This window comes from Pygocentrus nattereri, chromosome 8 (genome assembly GCF_015220715.1).
Source record: "Pygocentrus nattereri isolate fPygNat1 chromosome 8, fPygNat1.pri, whole genome shotgun sequence".
In the NCBI taxonomy this organism is placed as follows: Eukaryota; Metazoa; Chordata; class Actinopteri; order Characiformes; family Serrasalmidae; genus Pygocentrus; species Pygocentrus nattereri.
The window spans coordinates 5,413,251-5,431,437 of record NC_051218.1 but is presented as its reverse complement, the minus strand read 5'-3'; the positions used below and the strand labels follow the sequence as shown (position 1 = coordinate 5,431,437).

Genomic DNA, 18,187 nt, shown 5'->3' with positions numbered 1-18,187 from the left:
GTTTACTTTTTTCGATTTTCCAGTTTTTATTAAGAAAAATAATGTAGACTGCTTCTCTGGTTTCCCCCCACTGTCCAAAGACATGCAGTCAGGCCGTTGGGACATGCTAAAATTGCCCCTAGGTGTGAGTGAATGTGTATGTCTGTCTGCCTGTCTGTCCTGCAATGGACTGGCGACCTGTCTGGAGTGTATCCTGCCTTTTGCCCAGTGGAGTCCCAGCTGGAATTAAGATTAAGATTAAGTGATAGGGGGCAGTGAGCACACTTGCCCGGAGCGGTGGGCAGCCCAATCCACGGCGCCCGGGGAGCAGTTGGGGGTTAGGTGTCTTGCTCAAGGACACCTCAGTCATGGACTGTCGGCCCTGGGGATCGAACCGGCAACCTTCCGGTCACAGGGCCAGATCCCTAACCTCCAGCCAATGACTGCCCCCTGGAATAGGCTGGAATAGGCTGGAATAGGCTCCAGCATCCCCTGCAACCCAGAAGGAGAAGCGGCTTAGAAGATATATATATATATATATATATATATATATGTGTGTGTGTGTGTGTGTGTGTGTGTGTGTGTGTGTGTACACACAACATTCAATGACACATATACCAAAATGATGGGCTCCATTTAAAGGGCCAGACTTAAGCTGTGTGGAGCTGTTCAGTGACTGTAATAGACTTGGGGAAAAATCCATGGATAGATGGATACTTTATTGATCCAGAAGGAAATTTAGCAATAGTGTGAACGCAGTCCCCGACTACCAGAAATTATGCATTCGAGATTCCCGTATTTGAGGAATTTGCAAGGGTCAGCACCCTCGCCCTGGGTGAACCACCTTCGTGATCATGGTATCGCCCCTGCCAGGTAAGTATTGTAAGATTATTCAACATATTTCCAGACATTTTACCCCTTTAAAGTAATGTTATCAAGTTATTCTTTCGGCAGATCATTTTACTTGGTTCTTTTCTGCTAAAGGAAAAAGACACTTTCTCTATTTAAAAGTGCTTAAAACAAGGAAAATATCTAGAACCATGTTGACCATCTTGGAATATTCCTATAACAATCTCACATATTGAGAAATATTAGATGTATTGCTTAGGTTTAAGATATTTTGCTGAACAAATGGATGAACCGACAAGCAGCACACTTATAGTTCTTCAAGGATTCTATACTAAAGAAAATGGTTCTATATAGAACCATGAACACTCAAACAACCCTTTGCATGAATAAAGGATTGATTGCATCTTGAGATGATTGATTGATGGAGAAGGTTCTGTGGGTGGTTCTATATATAAACCTTTTCGAAAGGGGTTCTGTTATTGTTACGATACGAACTTGTAAAAACAGAATAACACGTTTTGGTGCTATATGGAACCCTCTACAGCACATTCTCCATTCTGATCAACCTGAGGAACACTTTCAAGATGGAAAGAAGCCTTTAATCATCTGAAGGGTGCTTTGAGTGTTCATAGTTCTATATATAGAACCATTTTCTTTAGTGTGTAGCTTACTAGGTTAGCTTTCGCTTTGTGGTTAGCTTTCTGTCTGTGATTCACAAAGAGACTGTGGGGGAAGTTTGTTAAAGGCATGTGGGCAGGACAAACCGCATCGGCCTTGGAATTGGTGGGGACATTGCTAATGCATGCAGCACCCCAAATTAGGACCACCAGGTTAACACCGATAATGGGCATTTAGTGGACATTGGAAGGTTATTCACAAGACCCGCTTTGTGCATGCACACTGTGTGCCCACAAAACAAAATTAACCTACTTAGAAAGAAAATATGGATTTAAGATATCCACACCCATGTACCTATTTCAAACATAGGTTCTCTGGGGAGCCAGTTCATCTAGGTTAGAGGCCGGCAACCCAAATGTTAAGAAGAGCCATTTTGTCACGTTCCAATAAAAACCTAACCAACGTTTGGAGCCACAACATTTTACGTCCATTTTATTGAAGTAATCTTTCACCATCTTGGCTGTAAATATGTTTTAGTATCTGCTGATGTCCTAGTGTAGATTAAAAAACATTCTAAACAAGACGGAGACTTGCTGTGCTCTGCTTTAAGCTTTAGCTGAGCTATCGCTGCTTTTCTCGCATCTCTAGCAGGAAACTTTTCCTCAAAAGTCGAATGAGGCTGAAGTCGCTTCCCAATCGCCGGCTTCTTGTTCTAATTTTTCCGTTCCACCTTGAATCGTGCCCGAGGTGCCAGAGAGTAACTGTTGCAGCATTTAAGGTGGAACAGAAAAATTCGAACAAGAAGCCGGCGAATGAGAAACTGACTTTGTGACTTTTTAGCGTTTGACAGTTTCTCGTTGCAGATTAAACGTATCAGGAAACCAGCTGGAGTGATTATAAAGTCCATTTGTCTCTAAATTATCAATGTCCATCTTAAATCTTTCTCGGACTGTTGTCTGTGTTGCTATGGTGACCAACAGTCTGCGCTGATCTTCAGGGTTAAAGGGTGAATTAATAGTTCTACACTGACTCCAGAGTTTAAGACCATTTACTGTTAAACTGTGTTGAACGATCAGCAGAGCTTTATTTTACTGTAAAGGAGGATGATTTTATTATTACCTACTAATCTAATTCAGCTGTGGAGCCACAGGAGGACAGTAGAAGAGCGGCATGTGGGATTTCAAGCCGCATGTTGCCGATCCGTGATCTATGGCATCACTGAAAGAACCCACCTTTATTTTTAAGTGTGTATTTCTTTAAACACACCCACTCTGCACAATCAAAGTGCCTATAGGAGGTATTCAGGCAGAGTAAGGCCTGATCTAATCTAATTACTTGTAATGCAGTAGGGTACGTTATGGTGGTGCGTCAATGAAAACAAAGTAGAAAAAAAAAGGAGTCAAAGGAGGAAAAAAAAAAAAAAAAAAAATCACAGCTTCTCACAGTGAAAATGTGTATAAATATTTCTTAGAAAGCAAATTTGCATACGATTTATGCTTCGAGCTAGAAAGCTTTTGAAGATGCAGATGAAAAACGAGATACAAGAATGAAATTAAGAAATAAAAATCGTAAAAATGCGCCTTTGTCAAAGCAAGTTAATAAATCCCACGCTGCTCCAACATTTTCCTTGAAGTGATCGTTTACGAGCTTCGTTTTTTGCCTTTTTATTTTGCCACGAGTTGAACTGAGCTCTGCAGTTCCATCTCTCAGAGCTGTAATTAGCACTTTAAAATGAGCTTGTTTAATGCAAATCATAAACAAAAAAAAGCAAACCGATGGCGAATAAGCTCTTTGAAGCCAACATCACTGCGTGCTCCCCCCAGAGCACAGCGCATGACGAGTCCCATTTATTTTTCTAATTGTTGTGCGTGCATCATCAGCAGTGTAATCTCCTTGCAAACATGTATTCCTGTCGTTCAGCGTGATTAGGAAGCGAGCCTCGGGCCCAACAGTACGTGTGGACACGACCACACACACAGTGTTTTGTTGTTTAATCATGTGCCTGCAGTGGAACCACTCGACGGAAGGTGATCTCTTCATCTGGCAGAGACAGAAACAGCTATACATCACATCACTCTCTCAGCACAACGTCTCACACCTCATCCCAACACCCGCCAACAGATCTGATGCAACACTGACCAACCAGAAACACAAACTATGCACAGCTTCTTTTTTACCATTGAAAGTAAATGCGATTACTGAGTGAGGAGAATAAAAACAGGCTAAAATATGGTGAGCGTGTGCTGCTGCAGCCTGAAATTATCATGTAAAAGTGAGAAGCGTCAGGCTTTGGTGGAGTTTCCTCAAACATTACTACTTCAAAATGACTAAAATAAGTCATAGTCGTATAAAACTTGTTGAAATAAAGTTGCTCATATAGGTGAGACAGACTGATCTGTTCATTTAGAAAACAGGCCTGACGTTTGTATGCATGGGACGGAATGAACTTCTGACCCAGGTACAGGCAGCGCATTGTATAAAGGGGTTTTGTGATGCCAGAAAGCACCTAGAGTGTGGAAGGACTGAGAAACACTGCCTGCACAGCAGAAATATGAAACAAGCGAGCTGTTAATGAGAAGACTAGATGATAAGGACTGGCAAAAGCTGGTCCATGAGCCAAGTTAATGAGGAAAGTGTCCAACCAAAGGCCTTGGGGAGGGCAGGATGACTTGACACAGATAAGGGTTTCTAGAAGACGTGTTAAACTAATACGTAATGGGAACCAAAAGGTGATTCAGGGACATATAAAAAAAGGGCGGCGTGAAGAGTTCACCCCGAAACGGGACATAAAGAAGGATGCTTTGCGAGTTTGACCGGGAACCGTCTTGCCACCTGACGCTCAGTAAACGAACTGGGCCTTTTCCTTCCTTCCGAAAAGAACTCATCGACTGAAGTTTGTTTTTTCTTGTACTTTTGCAGAACGCTTTCATTTTAATTTTATGACCTTTTTGCATAAGAGATCAGAATAAATTTAGAACAAGAACTTAACTAAAAAGAAAGAAATAATCAGTTGTAACATAACATACGTCCGGACTTTGGGTGGAGGCCGGATCGTTCTTAGTCCTGACATTTTTACACCACATCATATGTCTTTATATATTAATGTCATATATTCAGCCTCAAAAAGAAGGTCCTACTGTATGTTTGGGCCTCAAAAGAAAAAGATGCGATGACAGTAATAGATCATTCACTCACACCTCGCACGCTGCAAAAAAGTGGTATTGTCAAGTAAAATGATCTTAAATCTGGTCAAGAAGTCTAATATCTCTCCTGTTGAGATTGTTGGAAGCTTAATTTAAGATTATTTGACTTATTTCTAGACGTTTTTACTGGTTTTAAGTAATTTCATCAAGTAAAATAATCTTACTTTGTTGGCAGATCAGTTTGCTTGTCTGTGCTTGAAACCAGCAAAATCATCTGCCAGTATAGAAATAAGTTAAATAATCGTAAATGAAGCTTACAATGACCTAAAACAAGTCAAAACTTCTGGAAATAAGCTAGATAATCTTATAATTAGTGCACAACCACCTCAAAATGGAAAATATTAGATATATTGGCTAGATTTCAGACATTAAATCTTAAGGTGATTTAAGACACTAAAAACATTTCGCTTAATAAGATACCATTTCTTTTTTTTTCAGGGCAGTCTCAGCGGACGCGTCCTTCACCGACTACTGAAAGATTCATCTGTTTGGGGAAAGGACCCAAAGCACAAGCTATGCTAGAAAAATGTTCTTAGCACATTGCATGCAATTACACACTTCCACCAAAGAGGTCTCCAAATCCCCAAATCATAAATAATGTAACTTTACATACAGTTTTAGGATGAGATATGTTATCACGATAAACCAAATTCATATTGTTTGATATCGATACATATCGCAATCAAGGTCAAATCATCATCTCTTTCAAGTTTGAAGGCTGATTTTTGCCCCTTAGTGGTTAATCGCTGTTTTAAACTATCATTTATGGTCAGAACACGACAAACACTCACCAAACAGTGGAACATTTCACAGATCTGTCACGGGAGAATGGGAGAAAGTATCTGGTGAGCTGTTTTTATCAGCTGGAAAAGGCCCAGTTATTCTAATAGTCATAATTTAAGAAAGGAAAGATTCATTTTAGCCGTCTGGTGACGAGGGCTCGGCTGTCCCGTTACAAATGCTGAACAAGTGGCCGACAACAATGCATTAACTGTAGTGTGAATGTCACACCAGACAAACTGAGTCCAACTTTTAGGTACATTTGAGCTGAAATAGGTGCTTTTGTTTTGTGTTTGATCTACAGTATCAGAGTACTGCTTCAAGTTAGCCAGCGGCTAAAAACAGCTAGCCTGGAAAGATAACTAGTGCTCCCCCACTCTCCAATGCCTCACAGCTTCTTCAGTTGTGTTTAAATCAGGGCTGTAACTAACATGTACCCACGTCTTTCTTTCACTTTCGTTGCTTGAGGATACACTGATACTAAAATAAGACAGGTTGGCGCTGTAGCACAGCGCTGCAGACGTGATTTAATGCTGCTAAAGCTTGTTAGGATGTATGGAAGGAGGCAAGTTCACTGTAGGACAGTACAGTTATGCCACTGATCTCGTCACTCATACTTGGTCACAGGTGAACAGATCGCCGGTCGCTCCACTCAAACAGGGAATGTATAACTCCACGTTTCAGATGTTGCTAAAGTATATTTAGCGAGTCTTTTCACTCATTGGCCCTCCCTCTTTAATCATGTCGAACCTTTCTTATCGCTCTATCGAGGAAAATTTATATTGCTTATCGATACTTATCGTTATTTTATCTCCCAGCCAGTCGTGGGCTGGAGGTTAGGGATCTGGCCCTGTGACCGGAAGGTTGCTGGTTCAATCCCCAGGGCCGACAGTCCATGACTGAGGTGTCCTTGAGCAAGACACCTAACCCCCAACTGCTCCCCGGGCACCGTGGATAGGGCTGCCCACTGCTCCGGGCAAGTGTGCTCACTGCCCCCTAGTGTGTGTGTGTTCACTAGTGTGTATGTGGTGTTTCACTTCACGAATGGGTTAAATGCGGAGGTGGAATTTCCCCGGTTGTGGGATCAAAAAAAGTATCACTTACTTACTTACTTACTTACTTACATCCAGGGAAATTCACAGTGCTAGAGCAGCAAAGGGAAAGCAAAGCACTCAAGAAATCAACAAACAAGGTAATTAAACTTTCTAATTACTTAACTTATTACTGTATAGACAACATATTTATTGCTAAAGATAAAAATATGAACTCCATCCTTCACAAAATTTACAAGATAAACATTATAAATAAAACGGCAACAGATCTGTGCGTAATTCAATGCACTACAGCCAATTCGGTTTGTAATGAAACATGGAGTTGGACAGTTTTAATTACCAAGGATATCCACGGTATCTTCAAAAAAAAAAAAAAAAGCACTCTGACATAATTTATCACATTAAGGATGAACGTCATCTTGTTGCCCAATCCATTTTATGTCTTCGTAATGAAATTTGGTCTAATCACAGATCTTAAGAAGCTCATGTCACATTTACGCTACAAATACAATGGGTTGTGTAGCACAGTAGAATACACACAACCTTCACAATACACACAATGCTCCACACACTTCCACACTCCAGAACAATTCAGGAAAATCAAAGGACAAACCCACTGCCTGTTGACACAAACCGGTCTTCCATATGACTACCAGCGTGTAATTTGCATAACGAAGAGCCAATTCTAAGTCCAGCTGAGTCATTTTCATTTAGCAAATCAAGTATATTTACTCAATTTGGCAGACGGTCACAGAAGTACTTCATTTCATTATGGTGCTGCAAGCAGGCCAGAGTCTAAAGATGCTAAAGGACTGCCAGAAAAGAGGAGTTTGTACTTCCGTCCTTGTTTACAGATAATAGTGCGTCATACAGTGTCAGAAACACACAGTCAAGTCTATTAGAGATACTGAACACCTCCCCCAAAACATGCCTTTGTTGATCAACTTTATTTGGGATAAGTTTTTAATTGAGCTACTTTACTCTGTAAGGCTTAAATCTCCATAGAAAAGCATTGACCAATGCTCGAACAGCCACAGATGAGCTGAAGGTCACCATGTCCAATGCCAAGTGTGGGCTAGAGGGGTATAAAGCCTGCTAAAATTGGGCTGTGGAGCAGTGGAACTGTGTTCTCTGGAACGATGGAGCTCCATCCAACACCTTTAGGCTGAGCTGGAGATTCAGAACTGACCATCCAACATCAGTAGCCAACCCCACTAATGCTCAATCAGATCCTCACAGCAATTTTAGAACATCTAGTGCAGGCAAACTGGGGACGCACCATGCAAAATTGCTGCATAAGCGTTGACGCTGATCTAATACTCTGGGTTCAGTTCCTGAAGGCCTTGCTAATTAGCTAATATAAGAGTGCAGCATTCCATACAGTACTTTTCACATTTCAGTAGTTATTGCAAAATCATATAGGATGTAATGATTGGTTGGAACAAAATGCATTTTGATTGGTCATATTTGGACCAAAAATTTTAAAGAAGTATGAAAAAAAAAAAAACGTGTATCGTTAGTATTCCATACACTAGCTGCCACAGAAGGAGCAGTTTTCCATACAGTATTATCCTACATTTAATCTTAAGTTTTCTTAAATCAAACGGAGTAAAAATTGCCATTAAATAGACTCTGGTGATGTGTTTTGCATCAAAAATCACACCTTGTCTTCTCAGCTTTATAACTCAGGAATGCTTTAATGCAGCCGTTTATTACACACATCCTTACAAACAGCGAACCCTACCGTTTCTAAAAATAGCAGCGCCGTCGCGATCCGATGAAGCATCTGTGAAGCATCTGTGAGTAATCCATAGTGGAAAAACAGTCAAAACAGATTCTCCTTCAAAGTTTGTTTTATTCTTCAACTAAAACTCAGTTTCTGTCTCTGCATTTCGCTTTATTTCCACTACTATTGTTCACTTATAGGGCTTCTGAAATCAAACATTTGATTAGATGAGTCAGTTTTATCCACTGAAAACGGCTCTTCAGTGCCTCCGCGGCTCAGCCAGCTCTGAAGCTGGGCGCGCATCTCGTCAGAGTCTTTTGCCGCCCGTTCAGCACCGCTGGACTGATACAGATATCCAGTTTATATTCTGGTACAAAGTTCTTTATTGTGTGTTTTCTACATAAGCCAGTATTTATCTGATCATTTGTGGAAGGATCTTTATTATAAGAGTAGATGTTATTATAAGCAGCTCATAGTGAACATCCAGTGTACTGAAACAGGGATTTATTAGCTGGAATATTATCACACTGGCCCTGGACAAAAACTCAAAGGCTTGGCTGCAGTGTCAGGCTGTCACATGCAGGCTTACCAATCTGCAAGTGTCCTACAGGAGAGTATTCATTTTTGAATTGATACATTCAAAAATAAGTAAAAAACCTTCTGTTGGCATTTACAACTCAGGCGATTACATATTTGAGAAGCCACAGAAAACAACATATAGCAGGTGGCTGTCTCACATAATCTCTAGAGTTACAACAACAAAGAGGAACTGACAAAAACAGGGGGAAATAAAACACACCTAACCTAAGAGTTAACTAGTACTATATGTTTTTTATTAAAAATTAATTAATGTAAACAATTCAATGCACAATGAATGAAGCTACCATGGGGAAAAAAGGCCTAGTAAAGTGAGGCAGTGGTGTGAAGCCATGCAGCTGCAAGGAGTCTGATAAGACAACTTTGCTGATGGTGTAAACTCAGATTACCAACTCAATATCAAACACAATGTGTTTCCTAGTGTTAATCCATTGCTTAATATTCGTCGGAGTGTTAAATATGACGTTACGTGTTACGACACATTTTGACTGGCTGTGAAAGTCTCTCCTCCCCATTCACAATGGCATCCCTCCGTTTCCCCACCCATCATTTCTTTGGTCACCATTTACACAGAGTTGATGTCCAAACTCACTGATGTCCAAGATGGTCTTGCCACCTATTTTGATGGAAACAAGGACATAACAATGTTTCAAATGTGTCGTTGATGAATGGCAAGAAAGTTGTTTATTACACAAATAGGAAAACTTGGAACGCTGGAGTCTATGGAATATGGTGCTCTTATAATGAGCTGAATCAGGTGTGTTTAATGAGGCAATGTGCTGAAGTCTGCGGTGTTTTGGCCTGTGAGGACTGAAGCCTGACACCTGATCTAGAGTAATGCCTTCCCAGAAGAGTAGAGGCTGTTACTGCAGCAAAAACTCACTATTAATACCCTTCATTTCAGAAGAAACCCTGGAGGAGCAGGTGTATCTATTTGATATGATGTTTGATATGATGTTTGATATGATGTTTACAGGTGAGGCAGAGGTGTAACTAATGTGGACTTACTGATATATTTCATTTTCAACCACATCAGCATCCCTGCAGTAGCCGCAAGGCCTGGGTCCACCAAGGCTGCTCATACTGATGCACCACAAGGAACTTTAAGAAGGCCACCCACAACAAATGGTGAGATCTGTGTCACAGGGAGGTCACAGAGAGCGGGCTAAAGTCCTGCGAACATACATCATACACAGCCGGCCGGCAGCAGATAAATATTTTATCTGGAGATTTATATGGAGAGGTGAGATGTTCCTCTAATGGGTTTAATAACGCACACTCCAGGCTTCATTTATCACCATGACTCTGTCTGTCGCTCTCCTCCTCTCTCCTTCTCTATAATGGGTGCTTTTTAACCTCAGCCCTTGCAGGACACCTATGGCCCACCACTTTAATTACCGTCCCTATCATCTCCCTTTGTCACCCAGCTCGCCCCTTTACTCTTCCATTTCTTCTCTTATCTCCCAGCAACTATTAGTCACTCCTCTCAGGCTTCTTTCTCCTCTTTCTCTGTTTTCTTGTTCTTATTCTTCTGTAATCTCCACCCGGCTCCACATTGTGGTATCGGTGGTATCAATTATCAAATTTAGTGTCAGTTTATTTTCCCCTTTTTCCTCAAATATAGTGAAACGGCTAACGTAGCTAACAAATAATGGGAATTTATAAGAACGGGAGGAGTCTGGCCTCTTCTTATGTCCCCCATTATATCAAAAACAGGACGCCAGTTGATGCCACAAGCGAAATATCATTCACCACCATTCATTGGAGCTAAGCGGCTAAAACGAAAAAGTTACAATAGCTTGTAATCACTCGCCCACAATTTTTAGCTAATTTTAGAAAGTGGATGGATGCATTTTACTGAAAAAAGCAAAGAAAACTCACTCATGCGCTCCTGTTTACCACAGCAAATGGGTTTTGGGTGGCAGGACACTAACATTACTCCTACTGAGTGCTGACTGGTTCAGCTCATTGGGTGTTTGTGCTCACCGACATAATAAACGTACACAAGGAGCCAGTTCCAACTCCTTTAACTCGGAGTTCAGCATTTATAAACTTACGTTTTTGCTCAAATGCTCCATATCAACCCATTCATTTTGGACTCGCTTGGGAGCGCCCTCTAGTGTTTGAGAAACTTGGAAGACATTGCAGAGTGGAGATTCTCCTCTCTACAAGTTCAACTGAACATATAAGCAAACCAGGCAGATCAATTAATGTGTACACACACACAATTTGAAAATGCCTGTTGCCCTTTACACTGTGTGTAAGTTTCATGATGAATGGACCAAAAGAAACAACTCAACATGGCTTGGAAAAAGTTTGGTTCCATTGATTTACATTAAAAGTAAAGTAGGTTTTTTTTTTTCCCTTTTCGAATTTTCACTGTACAGTCTGTGTAAACATATGAAACACAAAAGACCAAATATACTTTATTTCTATTTGATTTATATGTCTGAGCTGTAAGGCTGCATAAGAACCAACCCTGCAGTACGGAGGCCGGATTGAAGCACAGCTGCACTTGCTGCGGTGAAGATGGTGAATACAGTCATATGAGGTTGGAAAGCCGGTAATGTGGCCAGAACCTCGTGCTGCTTGACCGTCTATAACAACATGAAAAGTCAGTGTTGAATTGTGCCCCACGTGAGGTTGTTCCCTGTGCTCCCCTACAACAACCAGTTGCTTGTGTTGTTCCTCCTTTTCCCTGCTCTGTTGGGAAGATGGTTGTCACAGTTTTGTGCAATGCATTTCATTTCCTTACACCGACGTTTACAAGAAGATGGCTGTTTAGAGTAATTAGCCTCCTGTAGGAGTCATTACAGTCATGAACCACATGCGTTAAACTTAATGTGTTGTAACGAAATGGTGAAAAACAGCGAGGCGAAGTAAAGATTAATCAAACCGGTGCTCTAATTCAACAAGCTCAAGGAGAAGCTCACATCAGGAGCTGAGCTGAAGGAGCAGTGATGCCTCTGTTCAGTGGTGACAGTCCAGTGGGCGGAGTCTTCTCTTAAGAGAATGTACATCTGCACTCATATGTGTATAGTCTCCCTCTCTCTCTCTCTCCATCTATCTAGCTATCTATATATACATACGTATAATCCTGATAATGAAGGCACGTGAAACAGGATCAAATGAAATCTAATTAGATCACTACCAAGGTGACATGATTAGACTGCCGGGAATAAATTAGAACCAATGAGGCTGCCTCTCTGTGCTAAGCCCAAACCCTGTTCTCCAGGGTGGAGGCAAGTGACTTAACAATCATGCTAATTACAAAATTGCACAACTCAAAAAAAAAAAAAAAAACGCTTTACTGTATTTTATAGTTGCCTATAAAATACTTTTAAAGTGTTTTTCCTCACTTCTAGTCCTGTAATGTCACAGCATCACCACAAGGATCTTTTTAACCCTTGTGTGGTGTTGGGATCTGTCGATGTAGTGAAGGTGGACATGGAGATGATTGGTATGAAAGTAGAGGAGGCAGTGGATAGGGCAAGGAAGAAGAAGAAGAAGAAGAAGAAGAAGAAGAAGAAGAAGAAGAAGAAGAAGAAGTTGGGGTCTGTGGGACCCATTTTCACTGTTTACCAAAAGGAAAAAAATATTGTGATTTATTATTATTTCAGCCTCAGATTCTTGGTCATTTTCTGTAAAGAACATATAAAATAACCCAGGCCTAATCAGGGCTTTCACTCTGTTTACCCCACACACATTCACATTACATGTGTGGTGTTGGGCTGAACCCGGGGGAGTAAAAGCGTGGAGGTGCTGTGTCCTTCACTCTGTTCTCCTCCTACATGGCCTGCTGTTAGTGTGTGTGAGAGAGAGAGAGAGAGGGTGGACAACATGGACCGGCTGCTGACTGGCTACAGCTGCTAAATCTGTTTTTTTTTACATAAATTATTGTGGCTGTATTGATTTAATTAACAATAATGCGGTGGGTCCACCAGACCACTGAGTAAAACATCAACACCACACAAGGGTTAAGTAATTAAATACATATTTATTCATTTTTGCCTTTGGAGGCCTATATAGAAAAAGCTTGCAGTTGTGCTTTAAGCACCTATTACTTTTTTCTTTATTTTTGTTTTGCAAAATAGTGTTTTTTTTGTACATCCAGCACTCAGTTTTAATCCCAACATATCACTTCTCACATTATCATAATGATATACAAGTTTTCCTCAAACATCATAATTTATGTCCATATCATGAAACACTACTGGATATTGTACTGTTATCTATAAAAATGGAAAAAGGATGTTAGCATAACTAAAAGCTCAATTAAGAGCCAATCAGAGGCCTGAATTCTGGCTGTACTTTTGTCTTCTTCTTCTTTCGGCTGCTCCCTTTAGGGGTCGCCACAGCGGATCATCTGCCTCCATCTTGCCCTGATCATCTGCCTCCTCTACTTTCACACCAACCATCTCCATGTCCACCTTCACTACATCCATAAACCTTCTCTGAGGTCTACCTCTTCTCCTTCTGCCTGGCAGCTCCATCTCCAACATTCTTTGATTCTGTACTTTTGTCTGAAAGATGCAAATTACAGACATCAAACATATCTTGGCTTATTTACTACATTTGAGGCTAAAAAACGGCATACATTTAATTTTTCGCCAAACCACCATGTTGCCATTTTGATGAAAGTGTTTTTAAGTTGGTGGTTCATTTTTTATTTTGCTGGATGTTGCGTCAGTGTACATTAATCTACATCTGGGGGATATACACACAGACATACAGCATGTCTACCACCACTGCCTCACTCAAACAGTTTAAAAAGAAAACAGAACAGAGTAAAGCAGAAAGCCTCGCCTTGCCCTTGCCTTATTGAGCCACTTCATTTTCGTGGAAATTAGCCTGCCATTTTACCTGTCTGTAATTGCCGTTATTACGCCATAATTGCGTTATGTGAATTATACATCTGCGGCTGTGTCTCCAATCTGCCGTCACTTCTCGGATGACAGTGACAGAAGCGATTACACGCTCGACACTCCGTCTGAGAGAACATATTGCACACATTCATTTCGTCCTGTGCTATTCTACATGACAATTGAAACAGGTTTGGAGGCGAAGAGTCTTCTCTTGAAAATTAAACATTTGACATGAGGCTGCCAGGGTGTAATTCACTGTCGCTCGCAGCAACAGCTGTCATGTCTTGCAGTGAACAAAATGAAAACATCTATGAAGCCCACTGGAGTTCATAACGTGAAATAAATAATAATAACATCAACAACAAACACAGTTCAACAGTTACTGTAAGGCTACACTTTATGTGTCTGTCACTTACAGCTGAGAGAGTGGACTACAGCCATCTGGAGGATCACCAACCTCCACTATAACATATGCAGAGCAGGAGGGGGTCATGGCCAAGCAGGCAGGGCCGTGACCCCCCCCCCCCCTTCATTCGTCAAGGTGCAAACAATGTAAAACGTGGTTTTTTGTATTTGTTCTTATTTGTTTCATAACCGAATGTTTTAAAACAGAACAGTAGAACAAAAGCCTGGTGGTGAGATGGAGTGTGTGGGGTCAGTACAGCTTAGAAAATATCATTTCAGTGGATTATGGTACGGACATGTTCCCTGACTAAAGGTACTGAGATGGACCCTTGAGGACTGAAATGGTGCAGTAAAAACACATGACAGTTGAAATGGCCATTATAGTGCATGGTCTAATTTGACTGGCTGGCCCGATAAGTTGGCTGTCACTTTGAAATGTCACAGTGAAATCTTGCTCGATATTTACTTAGGTTTAGTAGATCTTTAGTTGGATGGAAACTTAATGATATACTGAGCATCTACAAATCATCTACAGTGGACCATCCAAAAAAAGTGTTACCGAGTGCAGTAGCCTCCTTATTCTCAGCTCTTACTGCTAAAGGCTGCTTTATGCTTTCCTCATCAGTGTCAGTTTTATGCCAGAAATGGTGCAACATGAGCAAAAGGTTTAATACACCAGTAGCAAGTGGGAAAAAAGCTGGAATAGTGTCATTTCTGCATTCTTCTAGGGGCATGCTGCTTGTGGCAAGTGGCAAAAAATAGACTCAAAGCATAATGCAGCATGCAATAGAGTCCAAACACTGGGACTGCAGATATTGCATGTCTTCATTACACTCTTTTTTCCAATTCTCAATTCCAGTAAATTATCATAATCATAAAAGCACATTATTTATGCGCATAAAATACTATTACAATGAATACAAGGAACCTTGAAATATTACCTTCTCGTGCTACGAGCTCAGTTGTTCCTCAAGGGTGCAAGATTTCAGTTGAATTAAATGACCTTTTAGACCCTAGCAAGGCTATTTACAGAGCTCAGTCTAGCCACGGAACTTTGAGCAGCAGGAGAGAGTTAAACTGCAACACTGCCTGATTTTTCTCTGTTGGCTCCTTCAGGTTGGTAGATTCTTCAGCATTCATAATGTTGTTTGATTGTAAGCCACTTTTTTCATTCTAATATTACATTTTACTTTATCTTCTACTTTGTCCACATTACAATACAGCAAATGTACCAATGTACGTCTTGCAAACGTGAACATGCTTGTGTGTAATCAAGTCCAAAGCTTGGGAATTGACTCTCAATTCCCAAATTGCCTAAAGTATGAGAATCGACTCTTTAATTTGCCCCATGGTGGCAGCCATGGGCTGGAGGGTAGGCAGGGAGTCATGGGCTGGAGGGTATGGAGGGAGTCATGGGCTGGAGGGTAGGGAGGCAGTCATGGGCTGGAGGGTAGGGAGGCAGTCATGGGCTGGAGGGTAGGGAGGGAGTCATGGGCTGGAGGGTAGGGAGGGAGTCATGGGCTGGAGGGTAAGGAGGCAGTCATGGGCTGGAGGGTAGGGAGGGAGTCATGGGCTGGAGGGTAGGGAGGGAGTCATGGGCTGGAGGGTAAGGAGGCAGTCATGGGCTGGAGGGTCGGGGGGCAGTCATGGGCTGGAGGGTCGGGGGGCAGTCATGGGCTGGAGGGTAGGGTGGGAGTCATGGGCTGGAGGGTCGGGGGGCAGACATGGGCTGGAGGGTCGGGGGGCAGACATGGGCTGGAGGGTCGGGAACAAGCCTTGCGACTGGAAGGTTGCCGGTTGGATCCCCAGAGCCAACAGTACATGATTGAGGTGCTCTTGAGCAAGGCACCTGACCCCTAACTGCTCCCCGGGCACTGAAGATAGGGCTGCCCACCGCTCCGGGCAAGTGTTTTCACTGCCCCCTCGTGTGTGTCTTCAGTAGTGTGTATGTGGTGTTTCACTGCATGGATGAGTAAAATGCAGAGGTGAAATTTTCCCGTTGTGGGACTAATAAGGGTCACTTAATCTTAATCTTAATGACTTCAAAAATAATTTCTACATTACACACTTCATCAGAGTTTAAACAGTGCTCAAATGTTTCCTAGTGTTGAGCATTTCTACCACCTGTATTCCAACAAACTCAGCCCTGCCATGCTGGGATTAGCTTGTATTATACCTCGTCTTGTGCTGGGACTGAGTAGTAGTGCTTAATAAAAGGCAGCCCGTCCAATGTAAACTACAGACCAATCCTAGCACAGCAGGAAAGATTGGTGCAAAAACTGGTAGGAAAAATAACACAAACTATGATCATCCATTTCTGAATGATGCAATACACCACACATCCACATTTGAACATTACCAATTGGTACAAATCAGCAATGCAAAAGGAAAAGAAAACAAAGTAATCACTCACAGATTAGACTGGTGATGGATGCTGTGTAGATGGTGCAATAAATCCAATGAAACTGACACCCGAGAACCAAGAATGAGTGATTACAGCCTTTAAACAGGGCGCTGAAAGCATACCAATGATCTCTGACTTCTCAACCAGTTTCTGACTAGGATGCCATGTTGGATTAACCACTTTTCTATGGGTGCACTTCCAAAAGAGGCCAGCAGAGGCTCCATATCAAAATAAGAGTTTCCAAAGACATTCCATAGAAAATCCCAGATGAAGACCAGCACTGAAACCCAGATTTGGAATTATGTTTATATATCACTTTATTTAACCCATGTTATCTTCATTTTATTCTGTGGTATAGTGGATAAAAGTGGACTTTCAATTCCTGTACTTGTGTACTCAAAGTGTACTTGACATTATTGACCCACAGTTGGTAGAGTGGACTTTGTTGGAGTGAGTGCTCGTAAACTGTCGATGATTGCTCCCTGCAGCTCTCCATGTCTTCTGTCTTCTCCAAGGTTTTGGAGAGCTTTGGAAACTGTTTAGAGCCTGGTTAGACATCACTGCCACTGCAGGAAAACTGTACACTTGCAGTGTTTTAAAGGTGAAAATGCACTCCACCAAGTATTACAGCAAAGCTCATTCATTCATTTTCAGGTCAGAATTATGAAATACACTTACAACTGTATGCAAAAGTATGAACACCCCCAGTCTAACTAGATGTTGACACATTCTCTACTGGGAACACGTTATGGCATTTTCTGCTCATTTAGTGCACAATTTCTGTTTATTTTTTTCTGAATTTAACACTTTGGGAAAAAATAAGACATAAAATGCATCATTATTTTTTCGCACAGGCCACATTTTGTCTTGTATTTGTTCCCCGATATGTTAAATTCCCAATAAAAACCCACTAATTGCCCATTTAAATGTGAAGACATGTGGTCACTATAAAGAATGTGTCATTTATTTTCATTCAGAAAATCAGCAAAATGGGAATTTGACCTCAGACCTTTGCAGGGCTTTGAGACTGAAGGGTTGTTCTATTTAGTGACGTTAGCTGTGTCCCAAATCAGGGGCTGCATCATAGACAGCGTTTGCGTCACAGCACCGCTGTTCCCGCTCTTACTGCTGTGTCACGAAACACAGAAGCTTCTGTCAAGTTCTTTGAATGTTCTTTAAAGACGGGGCCAATAGATAGGTAAATCTCACTATTTGCTCCCTAAAACAAAATAAAGCATTAGTGTAAGTTTTGCTTCAGACCACATCGGCTTTTAAAATGTTTGTATCATTAGCTATTCGACTCAGTTCAAACCCAATGCATACATTTTAAAGCATCTCCTCAGGGGCCGTTCGCTCCTCTGCTGGTGCTGCCATGTTCTCAGATCTTCAGGATATATTGGCTGGCAAATGATCCACCCGCTGGATCCATCGTTATCATTTCTCAGCCGCATATGAAGGAGACTTAGAAATGGATCAGCTTAGTCGCCCCACTGTGATGCAATCAACCTTCAAATGCAGCCTCCGCAGGATGCAGTCCCTGAATTGGGACACAGCTATTGCATGTTGATATATGAGAAATTACAGCAGCTATGTGTTTGTGTGGGTCTTTATTCAGGAGAAGGCTGTCAGTCATTTCACAGCAGTGGATAAAGTCTATTAGAATGTCTGTTTTTCACACTATGGCTTCTTTAATGTTATTATTATTATTG

At 41.5% G+C, this 18,187-nt stretch overlaps 1 pseudogene; it reads right to left on the bottom strand.

Annotated features, from left to right (window-relative positions):
- Window positions 1–717: 717 nt before the first annotated feature.
- LOC119263927 lies at window positions 718–860 on the bottom strand (annotated as a pseudogene).
- Between the last annotated feature and the right edge of the window lie 17,327 nt (window positions 861–18,187).